Consider the following 16,857-nt stretch of genomic DNA (forward strand, 5'->3'; position numbering starts at 1 on the left):
TTCCTTTTTGCAATCACTCTTCCCTTGTACTACCTCAATCTACTGATGTGATGAAATAATCTGGCAAAATAAACCTTGGTACATGTGACAATAATAAACCAATTTAACAATTTTATTTGCCTCACATGTAAACAATCTGCAAGAATTAAATGTTTTCCAGCACCTGGAAGGCTTTCTTTGGAATCTTCAACCTCCTCATTAATCTGTTCTTTATGGACAGAATTAATTTTACGAATGAACAGGGTATTTGTGAATGACTCCTTCCAACCTGCTGCCCTCTTATCTCCAAGCTGTTATTATTCTGGGTAATGCTTTACAAGCAAAAGGAACTGAAGAGACTTAGATACAGATCAGTGTAATCATACAAAAGACAACATTGTTTTATTCACACTTGGCTGTGGATTTATTGTCTGTCTCTAATTGCCCCCTGAACTGAGTGACTTGTTGAATCATTTCTGAAGACAATTAAAATCCAGTTTCATCAGCAGTGGATCTGGGGTCACATGTAAAACAGAGCAGGTAACTTAGATTTCTTTCCTTAAGTACACACAGCTTAGAACAACAGTTCACTAGCTTCACATCAACATTACTAACACTGGCTTTTTATTTCTTTTAACAATTCTATGGAGCTATAGGTAATCCTAGTAATTTCTAAGGTAGGGACACGTTCGGCTCAACTTTCTGGGCTGAAGGGCCTGTATTGTGCTGTAGGGTTTCTTTGTTTCTGTGTTTTTATGTTTCAATTCAGACTTGAGGCTCTAGATCAATAAGTAGATTTCTGATGCTTAGCTACCATCAGGTAGCAGAAATTGGCAGATAATTAATGGGGGAAATGATTGGGGAAAGGGACAACTCACAAATTTAACAGATGAAGGAGACACTCAGCATATCAGCAACAATAAAGACCTTTTCACCAGACTTCGAAGTTTAATTAACGTTTTGTTTCCTTTGCTCCCTCGACAGGAGGGTACAGCTCCACCCACAGCAAAATAAATCAATAAAATGAAAAACTGGTAGAAACAAAAAAGATATGTATATAAGCTATATCCTTTCAACCAGTTATAAAGAGCTACAAGCCCACTTTTGTGGAGAAGGGCCGTTGAGTGTCCCACTTCAATATCTGTTAGGTAGTTAATAAGAAGATTGAACTGAAATGTCACTGAACTTCATGTTCATCTGAATGTTTAATTCAAGCTTGGCAGCTTTGCCTACAGTTTTGCCTGCAAATCCTGAGGATAAAGCACTTCGCATTGTATGGCAGCTGATGCCTTTTTTTTCAATATCTAGTGCTTTTGTAAATTGAAGATATTCAGTAGAGCACAATATTTTACCAAATGCATTCTCCTGATTGCGTAATGGTGAGATCAGTGGGACTGAACTTCAGAAGCTGAGTACCATCGGTGTCTTTTTCTACACTGCATGGGCTGATACAGCAGTTCAAATGTGTAGGGATATAAAAAGCTGCAGGAAGTAATAGAATCAGTCCCAAATAATACTGGGATATTCCTCTGCACTACATGAGGTTCTGCCTCAAGAAAGGTACATCTATCATCTAACATTCCCACCATCCAGAACACACCATCTTCTCACGGCTAACTTTGGGAAAGAGATACAGAATCCACACAACAGGATTTGAGGACACCTAAACCATTCATTTCTTGAACCAACCTGCACAACCTAATTACTACCTCTGAATGTTAACTCTATGACAACTTTGATCTACAATCATTTTATTTTTTGTTCTAATTGTTTCTTTCTAGTGTTATTTTGTATAATTTATGTTTAATTTATGTTTTTCTTGTGAATGTTGTGTTTCTGATAGCAGGTATGTCCCTGTGAAGTTGTGAATGTCAACTTGTGAACGTATTGTTATATTCACAAAAACATGCATGGATAAATACAGTAGAATGACAGGCACGTCACATCATTTTGAGCCCCATGGTAGTGTAGTGGTTAGCGCAACACTATTACAGCTTGGGGCTCGGAGTTCTGACATCATTGGTAGATTAGCTGGCCATTGTAAATTGTCCTGTGATTAGTCTAGGGCAGGGGTCAGCAACCTTTACCACTGAAAGAGCCACTTGGTCCCGTTTCCCACAGAAAAGAAAACACTGGGAGCCGCAAAACCCGTTTGACATTTAAAATGAAATAACACTGCATACAACGTTTTGTTTTGCCTTTATGCTATGTATAAACAAACTATAATGTGTTGCATTTATGAAATTGATGAGCTCCTGCAGAGAAAATGAAATTACATTTCTGCATGCAACAAAAACATTTTGAACTCCGAAAATAAGATGTTGGGTTGAAGGTTACTTTTAAGTAAAATACTCAACGTCTATTTGAGTCCTTCTTGTGTTTATGAAAAACGCTAAACTTAAATTTGCCGCCAGCAGCAAACCAAAAATAACGTCAGCCAGCTGTCAACCTGAAAAATAAAAGGACTATTTCACTGAACAATGAAAACATATGAATATACGTAAAATTATAGGCAATTAAAATATTTATCATACTTGGTCAGGTTGACTCACACCTGACAATGCAGTCGTATTCGGTAGGGATGGATCGATGCTTAGGGGAGTGACCGGGAAGGATAATGTGTTTTTTTCCTCTCTGAACTCACAGAAGCGTTTCCCAAACGATGTTTGCATTGCGATGATTGCAGAATGTAAATACTCCGAATTTATCATGTCGTGACCTTGTTTGAACTCTCTCAAATTGGGGAAGTGAGACAATGTGCCTTTCTGTAAATCTCTGGCAAGCACTGTCAACTTGCGCTCGAATGCCAAAACATCCTCCAACATGTGTAGGGCTGTAAGTCCTTACCCCTGAAGAGCTGTTTTCAGTGTGTTCAGGTGCGCTGTCATGTCTACCATGAAGTGTAGCTTTTCCAGCCACTCTGGCTGTTCCAGCTCAGGAAAGGTGAGCCCTTTGCTGCCCAGGAAAGTTTTCACTTCTTCCAGACACACGACAAAGCATTTCAGCACCTCCCCTCTGGACAGCCAGTGATAAAAACACGTTGTAGCGGTGTGCTCACGCAGTCAGTAAACTGCAGTCGAATAACTTTATTCAAACTAAACAGCCTTGCTTTTAAGCCTCCCTCAACCCAGCCCCCATGGACGCAGATGCTGCAAAAGACGCGTACTCACAAACCCCCGTAGGCTATCTCCCTTAGCCGGAATGCTGGCTAATTGTGAGCCGTTTCGGATGTGCCAGGAAATGTGTCGCCACACTTAGATTGTACAAGATCACCATAATCTTCAAATTTAGAATTACATTTCAAAAGCTAACAAACTAACATAAAATACATTTTAATTAAATACTGACCAATTATTTCCCAAAGCCACAGGGAGCCGCAGCACAGAGGTGAAAGAGCCACAAATGGCTCGGGAGCCGCGGGTTGCCGACCCCCGGTCTAGGGTTAAATCAGATGATGCTCGGCTGAATGTCTCAAAAGGCTGGAAGGGCATATTCCACACACTATCTCAAAAAGTAAATAAATCAGCAGCATTCATAAAGAACAAATAAGTTAGGCATAGATGATAATTTTTTTCACGATTAGAGCAAAAAAGAAAAAAGTCAGTTTTAGTGCAAAATGATCAGAGTGGTCATGTGCTGCTGAACTGTAGAAATGATTAGAGTTTTGTAACTTTATCAGGGCATCTGTGTATACACGTGCTTGTGCGTATGACAGTAAACTCAACTTTGATTTTGACCTTGAAGTTTCACAGAAGATGACAAAGACAAATCTGCTCTGCCTTGTTTTTAGTGGATGTAACAGGCATTGACAATTTATGATTAGCCATGGGAGGCAGGACTATAATGCATCACAGATAATTGAAGTGTTGGAACAACCAGGAAAATTCCATATAGGAGGTTGTGTTTTACCTCAAGGGCATCGGCAAAAGATAAATGAATACACTGAGCAGGACGTTGACATTGAATTGAATGATTTAAAGTTAAGTAAAGAAAAGCCAACATTAAATCTTCAACTGTAGCTTTCAGATTGCAACATTGATACATCAGTTGCTATACCATTATAAAAAAGGGGCAATATTTTATAGTTGGAGCTTTATTTTAATCAGGACTTCAGCTCTTATATTAATGGACTAAGATGAAATGAAATGGAAAGCAGCTACTGAAGCTAAATAGGTCAAATGAGCACATTAGGCTCTGAAGACAAATGTTTCACTTTTAAGCTAAAACATAAAATCATGTCTTTTGTACAACAATGAAAGATGCACCATCCACTTTATGAATAGAGAAATCTCTTACTCAAATGGGCAAGATAAATGCTTCACCCATTTAATAAATTACATTGAAGATCCAGTTGGTTGAATTCTCTTTAAAAAAAACAACTGTGCAAACACATGAATGGAATTGCACTCCACAGCTTCTCAAATTGTTTCGGTACACCAAGTAACTCACTTCAACTAATTTTGTGGGGGTGTGGGAAGCATAGCAGAAGTGCAGTAGGTCGAGAGAAGTGTAGAATATAAATCAGCTAAGTCCAGTGGGCAAAGCAGATAGAGGCAGGCTAAGATACATGGGAAATAAACAGACTCAATGCGATTTACTTTAATGCAAGAAGCTTTACAGGCAAGTTAGATGAGCTTTGCATATGTATCAGCTCTTAGTTTGGCAGAACCTAAAGCTATAGTCGTAGAACAGTACAGCTCAGAAACAGACCCTTTGGCACAGCTGGTCCATGCTGAAACACTTAAGCAGCCTACTCCTATTGATCTGCTCTGATAAGGTAGCTCTTCGTACTCCTACCATCCATATACCTATCTTAAACTTCTCCTAAACTTTAAGCTCAAGCTCACATGCACCATTTGCACTGGCTACTCATTCCACACTCTCATGATCTTGAGTGAAGAAGTTTCCCCTCATGGTCTTACACTTTCACTTTGTACCCTTAGTCCATGACCTCTGGTTGTGGACCCTTCCAACCTCAGTCAAAAAAGTCTGCTTACATTTATGCAAGCTATACCCCTCAATATATTGTACATCTCTATCAAATCTCCCTTCAATTTTCTACATTCCTAATCTATACATTCTTTCCCCATAACTCAGACCTTCAGCTCTGTCAACATCCTCATTAATTTTCTCTTTTCTTTTTCAACCTTATTTACATCTTTCCTACAGGTAGGTGACAAAAACTGCACACAATACTCCAAATTAGGCCTCAGCAGCATCTTATTTAACTTCAACATAACAGCCCATCTCTTGTACTTAAAACTTTGATTTATCAAAAACTGTTGGAGGGGGATACACAATACCCTACAAGACATCTTCAAATGTGAAATACCCTTAGAGAGTAAGGCCATATATTTTGGATATATACCTCAAGAATGGTTGAAAAGAGATAAATATTTAATGAATATACTGTTGGTGGCTGGTAAAAAGACTCTTACTAGGAAATGGTTATCACAGGAAAGCCCAACTTTAAATACATGGATGTAAAGTACAATGGTCATTTACAAAATGGAGAAGATAACAGCATCTGTAAACCATAAGCTGGAACAATTTGATTCATACTGGGAAAAATGGTTTAACTACATAATGCCTCATAAGCCTGATTTTATTCTCACAAATCAATGAACCTCTTGTAAAAAAAAAGATCACTCCTTACTTGTACATAGTTCTTTCCTTTTGCTTGTTTTTTTTTCTTTCCACTCTTTTCTATACGTGTATACCCCAGATAAATACTTTGTGGAGATTTTGTGATATATATGATTATATGATATATATGTACAATGTCTGAAATACATCATATGGAAATATTTGTTTGATGATGAACTTCAATAAATAAATAAATTACAAAAAAAAAACTTTGATTTATGAAACTTGGAGACCGTTTATTCGACATTTTCATATGAATTAATTTGGCCTTTTCCAGACCTTCTTTCTGCTTATTCATGTTCTGGAGTTTTTTTTGACACTATCATATACTTGTAAGCTATTACTATTGCCCATGTTAGTTTAGTTTAGTGTTTTATTTTTCTTAATATATACTTTTTTCACATATTTTCAAATTTTTTCTTCTTTTAATGGTTATTTTTGTTTTTTTTCATATATAATCATATGGACTTGATTGATTAAGGTTTTTTTTCTGCTGATGTTTAATAGGATATTGTTATCTTATTATCAACATGACTTCAAGTCTATTGTATTCATAATTTACTCATTATTATGTTATGTTTTTTTTATATGTATATATGAAAATCAATAAAAAATTGAAAAAGAAAGAAAAATTTATGAAGGCCAATATTCAAAAAGGTATCTCTACGATACTATCTACCTGCAACACCACTTTCAATGAATTATGGTCCTGTATTCCCAGATCCCTTTGTTTTCCCACACTTCTCAGTGCCCTACTGTTCACTATGTAAGGCCTACCCTGGTTAGTCCTACTAATGTGCTTCACCTCGCACTCATCTGCATTATATGTCATTTGCCATGTTTCAGCATGTTTTTCCAGCTGGTCGAGATATGGCTGCAAGCTCTTATAGTCTTCCTCACTGTCTACTACATCCCCAATCTTGGTGTCATCTGCAAACTTGTTGCTGTAGTAATTGACAAACCCTATAAAGGACGGCAACTGCGATATGTCCTTTGGCCTTGGGACATCTCACTCTGCATGAGTTTTCTCAGCATACTTGTGTATTCTGTGGTGCATCAATGGTGTGACAGCAGTAAATAATGCTTTGTTTGAAGAATTCACCTGTGTTGTGTCATGCTGTGAGCCTATAATGTTCTAATCCTGTTTACAGTCTTGAGATTTTGAAGATGTTTCCTGTCATCTTTGCTAGTAACAATGATGTCATCCAGATAACACTGAATTCCTAGACCTTCTCCATGGATTGTCACCTTGTTGTGTTGGAGAAGCTTGCGTGGTCCTGAGATCCCGAGAGCAACGCCGTCTGGAGCTACGCTTCTGGTAGGGTCACTCATGGTGGTAAGGTCAAGGGTGAGGTCCCTGACAAAGAACAATCCAACCAAGACCTCAACTGTGGAATAGGCAGACAAAGTTACTTCAAACTCAATGGCTGTGAAGGTAGTTGAAGGCTGCAACAAATCTATCAGCTCCAGCCATCATGGTTTCCATGCCGTTGGATCAGGTCGTTGATTTGTGAAGTATCCTGTGCTTCTTGGAGTGCCACATCAAGTACACGTTAAACAAATAAACCCACAGGCATTTTCGCTCTGTGATAGATCAACAGAATGAAGACCATCATCCTCGACCCTGATGAACAGCCACAACAATGACAAGTTCCTAGACAGCTTTGCAGCAACTGATCCATAGCTTTCTGCCAGAGCGCAGGTGCAGATGCTATTCCAGAAATAAGCCTATTGTAGTCATAAAGTCTTTTGTGAGTGTTTCTGGTGAGAAACACTTTAGGGTCTGCTTCCATCTCTATATGTAGGCAGGCCTCAGCTAAGTCCACTTTACTGAAGCATATTCCTTCCGAATGGTTTACAAAGATATCTGCTTTGGGCAAAGAGTTTAGATATACTTTTAGTACTGTGTTCATGGTGACCTTAAAATCATCACAGACCCTGACAGACCCATTCTTCTTGGCTACTTGGACAACTGGCACTACCCATGGGCTCCACTCAACTGTGGAAAGAAGTCCTTCCACCTCTGTGTGATCCAGCTCACTGGCTACTTTATTATTGATGGTATAAGGAACCAGATGGGGTTTGCAAACTTAGTTGTGGCATATTTATTTAACACTAGTTTATCCTTGACATGTTTCAGTTTTCCAATGCAACTCTTGAACATTGCATTGGCATCATCTGGTATCTTTCTTAAGTCATTTTCAGTTGACAGTATTGCAAGGAATGTGGCATGCAAATGGTAGGTGGATCTCCAATTAAGTTGTAGTTGCCTCAACCAAATATGTCCCCATAGTGCTGCTCTTCTAGTATTTACCACATACAAGTTCAATGTGGCTTGTTGGTTGTCGTATTTCACTGTTACATCATTACTACAGGAGTTTTCTTATTTTCAGTGTAAGTTCTTAAATGGATTTCTGCAGGCTTCAGTTCTGTGTCTTTGAAGTCAAAGTCAAGTCAAAATCAAATTACATTTATTATGAACTTTAATTTATCAACCATAATTTATTATTATGTAGACTTTATACAACCTTGAGATTTGTCTTTTTACAGGCAGCTACAAAACAAAGAAACCCAATAGCACCTATGAAAACTAAAGAAGACCCTCAAACACGCAATGTGCAGAGAAAAAAATAAAACAATAAAAGTAAGCAAATAGCTTTCAGAACTGAAGTTCACAAAAGTGAATTCATAATGCGATAGCTGCAGACCACAGCCACATTTCAGTGCAGATGAGAGTAAACCTCAGAGTAACAAGTTGCAGTTCAGTGCGGAGAAGAGTAAACCTTGTGGAGAAGTGATTTGAAATGGCCTCTGGTTCCAACACTCTGTCCTTTTCAGTCTGGCCCGGCAGTTAAATTGCCCAGATCTTGTTCACAGGCTCAGGACCTACTGCTTCAATATGCTCTTGGGACATTGCCTTTCCACTTCAATTTGGCCCGTACCCAACTTTCATAATTTGGCTCGGCGCTTAAACCCTGAGTCTTTCCTCACTCTCAAGCCTGGGTCTGGGGCCTGGCACCTTGACTCTGCATTGCTTCTGCTCACTTTGCTTCTGTTCTTCCAAATCGAATTGCCTCCAGGAATGGCCAAACATTGGTTCATTCCCCACTTTCCAGCCAGACCCAATGCCTTGATTCAGCCCATACACACTACACTACAGCTGTCCTGCACCTCAAGACTTCAGTTCCCACTGCAAAAATACCAGGCGGTTCAAAAAGTCAACTCTGACAGCAAAGTTACAGTCTATTGCTTACAGTGATCATTTAGCAGAGAAAGAATAATTAATGAAGTATTTAGTTGTTTTCTTTGTTTTATTTGCCATCAACAAGCAGTCATTGAGCTTCACCAGCGCCATTGTAATTAAAATGGAATCGGACATTGGCTTGGCTGTTCAGTCATAACACAATGAGTTTGACTGGCACTTTTTAAGATGGCATTGGTGAAGCTGAGCTGTTCACTTCTGGTGTAAGCCATATTACTTGTCTATTGTCTGTATTCACATTGTAAATCTCAAAGCTATACAGTCCTGTGTCACTCTCATTATTATCAGATTTTTCTTCAACAACATGCAAATTATTGAAGCTGCAACTTGACTTCTTAGCTTTATATTTTCCCTGTGCAATCCATTTATTTTTGTCTTACTGACATACTCTTTATATGTGTCCAACTTTGTTGCATTTTCAGCAAAGTAAGGAATTTTAAAAATAATTTGAAGGGAAACGTTTCTTTGAACATATTGAACATATTGAACATATCCAGACCTCATTGTTGGAGGTGGCAGTGGAATCAGATACAATAATTACATTGAAAAGACACTTAGACATAGAAAGATATGTATAGAATTTAGGAAAATGGAATTTGTGTAGATTAGCAAAATGTTTGGCATGGTTATGGTGGGCAAATGGACTCTTTCTGGTGTTGTACAACTGTGTAACAGAGGAAGAAATTCTTTGCTATGATAATGCGAATGGATGGAATCGGTGCAATTAAATTCAAATTCTTCATAGATTTATTTCCGAAAGTGACGCAGGGTTGAGTGCTGCTGTCTCACAGCTGTAGGTACCCGAGCTCAGTTCTGACTGCTTCTGCTGTTTGTCTGGAATTTGTATTCTCCTTGAGACTGGTAGCTTTCCCCAACTTGCTCTTATTTCCTCCCATTTCTCAGTTCTGTGCAACTAGGCTAATTGGCAGTTAAGCATTACGCTAATGTAAATTAGTGACAAAAGAATCAAATGGGAGATGAAAGATGTGTGTTTGAGTGTAAGTGTAGAGTGAGAGCGAGTGTGACTGTGAGAGTGAGTGTGAAAGAGAGAGAGAGTGAGAGAGATGGAGTGTATATCACTGTGTGTGTGAGAGAGAGAGAGAGAGAGAGAGAGAGGGGAGTGACTGTGAAATAGAGAGAGTCAGAAGAGAAAGAAATGCAGTATTCTGGTGTACTGTTTTGAAAGTCTGATCACTGTAACACACTTATGAGCAGAATTTAACATTGGTTCTCAAAGTTTTGCACTATAGGTGACTTGCCTCATGAATGGTTATTTTGGGGGTTAATTCATGGAAATTGATGGCATGATAAAGTTACGTAATTCATCATTGCTAATTTTTTGAAAACTGTCCTGACAGGAAGCATACTTCATGGAGCTTGGCCTTTCTTCCCTTGTCAACCTAATGTCAACATGAAAAATTTACCAGCAAACAGGAGGATCTAGAAAAAAAAAACTATAAATAAATTATATAATTCCATTGCATTTATAAATATTAACTGGTGGCACAAAGGGTCATCCATTTTTACAGTCAAAAGAAATTCATATTAGCTTTTTTTTCCAACAGGGGGATAAAGAGAAAATTTTACCATAAAAATAGAAACAGACTATGTAATCTGCTTGCTCTGCCATACAATACAAATATAGGTTATCTTTCACCACAGTACTACTTTTCCTGCACTAATTCCATAATCCTCAATTCCATTGTACAGCACTGAAGCAGACAGAGCAGCTCAGCATGCCTTCACAAACCATGACGCCAGTTTCATTTAAATTTCTTCCTGCACGTGGTTTGTATCCTTTATTCCCTGTCTGTTCATTATGTTCTGCATTTCAGTTTTAAAAACATTTTAAGCATTGGTATTACATTTGTTTTTTTTTCCCAATTCTCCTTACACCACATTCCAGTCACCCACCATTCACTATGTGAAACACTTACCTCTCAGATTTCCTTTAGTTCAAGTAGTGTCATTTACCTATACACATGTAAACCACTAAATGAAACAAATTTCCTCCAGACTCAGGTGCATATTACTTACACAGAACACAAAAAGCGATATTATCACAAATAAGTTAACAAATAATAAGATGCATATACAATGCAAGTTAAAAGTAAAGGTGTAACACTACTGACGCTGTATGTGATGAGACCAGGGTGGTGGCAGGAAAGTCAGTAGTCTTTTAGCTTGGGGGAAGAAGCTGTTTCCCATTCAAACAGTTCTTGTCCTAATGCGGCCGCTTGCCTGATGGTAGGGGTCAAATAGATGGATGGACAGAGGGGAGGGATCATTGTCAATGCTAAGGGTCTTGTGTATGCAGAGCTCCTGATAAGTATTTCTAATCGATTGAAGAGAGACCCCGTTGATCTTTTCAGCAGTCCTTGCAATCCTCTACAAGGACATGCGGTCAGATGCCTTACAATTCCTGTACCATACAGTGATGCAGCTGGTCAGGACACTCCTGATGATGCTTCTGTAAAAATTGGTTAAAATTGGGGGGGGGGGGGCGGGGTAAGGAGGAAAAGCCTCACTTGTCTCAATCTCCTCGGGAAATGGAGACACTGCTGTGCTTTCATGACTGATGAGACGGCAGCTCTGGTTCTCAGCGTGATGGAGCTAGAGATGCTTCCATGAACACAACTGACTGACGGGCCTTGTTGTCCAGAAGTAGAGCATCCAGTTACTGAGAGTTCTTGAGACCCAACGAGGACAGCTTATCCACCAGCTTCTGAGGGATGATCATATTAAGTGCTGAGATGAAATCAATAAAATGTGTCCTGGTGTATGAGACACATTTTTTCCAAGTGGGACAATAACTTACTATTACTTACAATAATTTACCCCTTTCCACCTTCAATCTATGCCCTTTAGCTATGTGAACTTTGTGGCCAAGAAAGCACACCAGCACCTCTACTTCATCAGAAGATTAAGAAAATTTGGCATGTTCCCAGTGGCATTTACATTTACAAATGTCTAGTATCCAGTTGCCTCACAGCGTGGTCTGCTGACTGTTCCGCTTCAGCTTGCAAGACATTGCAGAAGGCTCTGAATGTGGCCCAGTTTATCATGCAAATCAGCCTCCTCTTTATTAAGTCTGTCTTCACTTCCAGATGCCTCAAGAAAGTAACCAGCTTAATCAAATATCCCTATCTCCTCAGTTACTATGTCAGCTCCTTCTTTCCACCATGCAGAAAGATGAACTCCATCTGTCAATATACCTTGTCATGACCCATACAATTAGTCTGTCTCCCTGTACTGCACTTTCTCTGTAACTGTAACTCTCTATGTTGCATGTTGTTCTTGTTTTCCTTGTGTTCCACCTTGATGTACTTTTGTACAGTATGGAATAATCTCTGGACGGCGGACAAACAAAAGTAGGAACTAACAATCTCCTGGAGGAAATCAGCAGGTCAAGCAGCACCTAAGGGAGGAAACTCTGTGTGAGATGAGACAGAAGAAGCAAGGAGGAGAAGAGGATTGACAAGAAGGAATTCGGAGGCAATGGGTGGTCTGAGGATGCCCACGATACCTCAGTACATGCAACAAAACTAAACTAATTACCAATTATTTGTCATTATCACCTTGGGAAAAAGACTCTTTCTACCATATACATGCCTTTCATATCTTTAGTTGGCATAAGGGAATATACCCTCTCAACATATACTATCTAATCCAGGTAAACCTTTTTCAATAAGCAATAATTGTGCCTCAGGTAAACCTCATCGGCTACGATGCTGCCACTGTACTTTTTAATACACACTCCAAAATGTCTACTTTGTTCATACAGTTTGGTGACCAGAACTGAATATAATATTTCAAGTGTGGTGTAACCAAGGTTTTATACAGCTGCAACATGACTTCCCTACACTTAGATCAATGCCCCAACCAATAAGGTAAGCATGTTATACTCCTTCTTTACCATATTATCTACACCTGTTGCCTCTTCCAGAGAGCTATGGACAGCACCACAGGAGCTGTCTGTACAATCAAGGCTCCTCAGAGTCCTGCTGTTTATTGCATAATTTCCTCTTGCATTTGGCATCTGAAAATGCTACACCTCACATTTAGCAGGAACCATCTGCCATATCTCCACCAAATTTCCAGTTGATCTATGTCCTGTTGTATCATTTGACAAGCTTCCCTGTTTGCCAAAACCCCACAAGGTTTTATGTCATCTACAAACTGACCAATCAGACAACCAATAGTTTCATCTAAATCATTAATATATTGCAAATAACAAAGGTTCCAGCATTTTGCCTTATGGAACACCATTGGACACAAATCTCCAGTCAGAAAAAGAATTCTCATCCACTAGCCTCTTAATATGCAAATATTCAAGGCAATTAGTGCCCTGAATATTTTCAGTGATTGAGTCTCCACAATTCTTTTGTGTACTATTGGATCTGTCTGTTTAATTCTTAGATTAAACTGTTTAATTGTTATTTTCTTTGCACTTCACAATTATCGGATTGTATTTTATATAATTATATAAAAATAAATGCCTAGTATACTTCCTAGTGCTATTAGTATGTATATGCTACTTTAATGTGCCTCTAGTGGTTATACACAATATAATTACAGAAATCTCTGGAAGCTTCTTTGATCTACATTATTTGAATAGGAGGTATTTCATTTTGAGGACTCCATCAGTCAGGGTCAACTATGGATATTGTGTTCTAGCTGTCGAGATATGCAAACTTTATCAGTACAATTTGGAGGGCAAGTTATTGCCCATGTAGCAAAATCCCCCTCTCCATGGATTTGATAAACCAAAAGGAACAGCAGAACACCGGCAGCTTTGCAGGAATAGCCAGTCAACACTGGACTCAATGTAGGGCTGTCTTAGGGACTCCAGCTCCGGACTTTTCCTTCAGGGTTTACTCCTGAAGCTTTCCCCGTGAATGGATATAGATGCAGATAGTGGAAGTTTGAGATCAGAGTTTCTCTTTTCTAGATAAGCTGCCAACCATAGCTGATGAGCCACATCTACCCACAGCAACAGATTTTAATACGTCAGTAACCCATCTTTGCCCCTTCTTCAGTCAGAAGAAACGATTCCAAGGGGTTTAGTATCCAAGCCACATGTGAAGAGCAAGAGCTGGACTTGGTTGTCAGAGGCTATTTGACGTGCCTGTCTTTGGGAGAATTAAATAGGTAGCAGGAGCTTGTCCTCATTACCACCCCTGGCTACAAAAACTTTAAGGTATTTCATTAGTTAACTCTTATCTATAAATTTCAATGGATTTTTTTTTCCCTTATCTATGGGTATAAAAGAGCTGACCACAAAGCAGCACCATTTTAAATCTCAGACACAAGGAAATCTGCAGATGCTGGAAATTCAAACAACACACACAAAATGCTGGTAGAACACAGCAGGCCAGGTAGCATCTATAGGGAGAAGTACTGTCGACGTTTCGGGCGGAGACCCTTTGTCAGGACTAACTGAAAGGAGAGATACTAAGAGATTTGAAAGCACTGGAGGGAGGGGGAAATGCAAAATGATAGGAGAAGATCGGAGGGGGTGGGATGAAGCTAAGAGGTGGAAAGGTGATTGGTGAAACTGATACAGAGCTGGAGAAGGGAAAGGATCATGGGACGGGAGGCCTCGGGAGAAAGAAAAGGGGTGGGGGGGAGCACCAGATGGAGATGGAGAACAGGCAGGGTGATGGGCAAGAAAAAACAAACAAACATCTAAATATGTCAGGGATGGGGTAAGACGGGGAGGAGGGGCATTAACGGAAGTTGGAGAAGTCAATGTTCATGCCATCAGGTTGGAGGCTACCCAGCCGGTATACAAGCTGTTGTTCCTCCAACCTGAGTGTGGATTCATCTTGACAGCAGAGGAGGCCATGGATAGACATATCAGAATGGGAATGGGACATAGAATTATGTGGCCACTGGGAGATCCTGCTTTCTCTGGTGGATGGAGCATAGGTGTTTAGCAAAACGGTCTCCCAGTCTGCATCGGGTTTCACCAATATATAAAAGGCCACACCGGGAGCACCCGACGCAGTATACCACACCAGCCGACTCACAGGTGAAGTGTCGCCTCACCTGGAAGGACTGTCTGGGGCCCTGACTGGTGGTGAGGGAGGAAGTGTAAGGGCAGGAGTAGCACCTGTTTCACTTACAAGGATAAGTGCCAAGAGGGGGATTCGTGGGAAGGGATGGGGGGGGGGGGGGGAACGAGTGAACAAGGGAGTCTTGTAGGGAGCGATCACTGCAGAAAGCAGAAAGGGGGGGGGGGTGAGGGAAAGATGTGCTTGGTAGTGGGATCCCGTTGGAGGTGGCGGAGATTACGGAGAATTACACGTTGGACCTGGAGGCTGGTGGGGTGGTAGGTGAGGACAAGGGAACCCTCTCCCGAATAGGGTGGCAGGTGGATGGGGTGAGGGCAGATGTGTGGGAAATGGGAGAGATGCGTTTGAGAGCAGAGTTCATGGTGGAAGAAGGGAAGCCCCTTTGTTTAAAAAAGGAAGGCATCTCCTTCATCCTGGAATGAAAAGCCTCATCCTGAGAGCAGATGTGGCAGAGACAGAGGAATTGTGAGAAGGGGATAGCATTTTTGCAAGAGACAGGGTGGGAAGAGGAATAGCCCAGGTAGCTGTGAGAGTCTGTAAGCTTATAGTAGATATCAGTAGATAGGCCGTCTCCAGAGATGGAGACAGAAAGATCAAGAAAGGGGAGGGTGGTGTCAGAAATGGACCAGGTAAATTTGAGGGCAGGGTGAAAGTTGGAGGCAAAGTTAATGAAGTCAACGAGCTCAGCATGCATGCAGTAGGCTGCACCAATGCAGTAGTCAATGTAGCGAAGGAAAAGAGGGGGACGGGTACATGGAGTGTTCCACAAAGCCAACAAAAAGGCAAGCATAACTGGGACCCATACTGGTGCCCATGGAACACCCTTGGTTTGGAGGAAGTGGGAGGAGCCAAAGGAGAAACTTTTGAGAGCAAGAACTAATTCTGCTAGACGGAGGAGAGTGGTGGTAGAGGGGAATTTGTCAGGTCAGGAATCCAAAAAGAAATGGAGCTTTGAGACCGTCCAGTTGGGGGATGGAGGTATATAGGGACTGGACATCCATGGTGAAAATAAGATGGTGGGGGCCATGGAACTTAAAATCATTGAAAAAATTCAAAGCGTGAGAAGTGTCACAAACATAGGTGGGAAGAGATTGAACAAGGGGGGATAAGACAGTGTCAAGGTATGCAGAAATGAGTTCAGTGGGGCAGGAGCAAGCTGAGACAACAGGTCTACCTGGACAGGCAAGTTTGTGGATCTTGGGTAGGAGGTAGAAACGGGAAGTGCGGGGTGTGGGAACTATGAGGTTGGTGGCAGTGGATGGGAGATCCCCAGAGCTGATAAGGTTGGTGATGGTATAGGAGACAATGGCCTGGTGCTCCTTAGTGGGGTTATGATCAAGGGGTAAATAAGAGGAGGTATCAGAGAGTTGTCGCTGTGCCTCGGCCAGGTAGAGGTCAGTACGCCAGACAACAACAACTCCCCGCTTATCAGCAGGTTTTATAGCGAGGTTGGGATTGGTGCAGAGGGAGCAGAGAGCAGAGCATTCGGAAGGAGTTAGGTTGGAATTGGAACAGGGTGTGGTGAAGTAGAGTGTTGAATATGCCCAGGGTTGCTGGGGCAGCCGAGATCGACGGCCGGGCCCAGGGCTGTGATACGAAGTCCATGCTCTGGGGTCTGCAGATGGAAGATCTTGCGATCCTTGCAGGACGTGATAAAGTCAAAGAAACGGCATTTTAAATCTTAATCTTTGCATCTTTATCTCAGTTCCTTCATCCTCCTCTTTGATTGGCAGACCTCTATTACTGTCCATTCTCAATTTCTCTTTGCTCTGTCAGTGCTTAATAAACCAATTGTGAAGCAACAAATTTTGTGCCTCTTTCCTGACTTCTGAAGGAACCTTAGATTATAACAACAGAATCTAACAGTACAGAATTCCAACAATCCTTTAACCT

This window comes from Hypanus sabinus, chromosome 10 (assembly GCF_030144855.1).
Source record: "Hypanus sabinus isolate sHypSab1 chromosome 10, sHypSab1.hap1, whole genome shotgun sequence".
In the NCBI taxonomy this organism is placed as follows: Eukaryota; Metazoa; Chordata; class Chondrichthyes; order Myliobatiformes; family Dasyatidae; genus Hypanus; species Hypanus sabinus.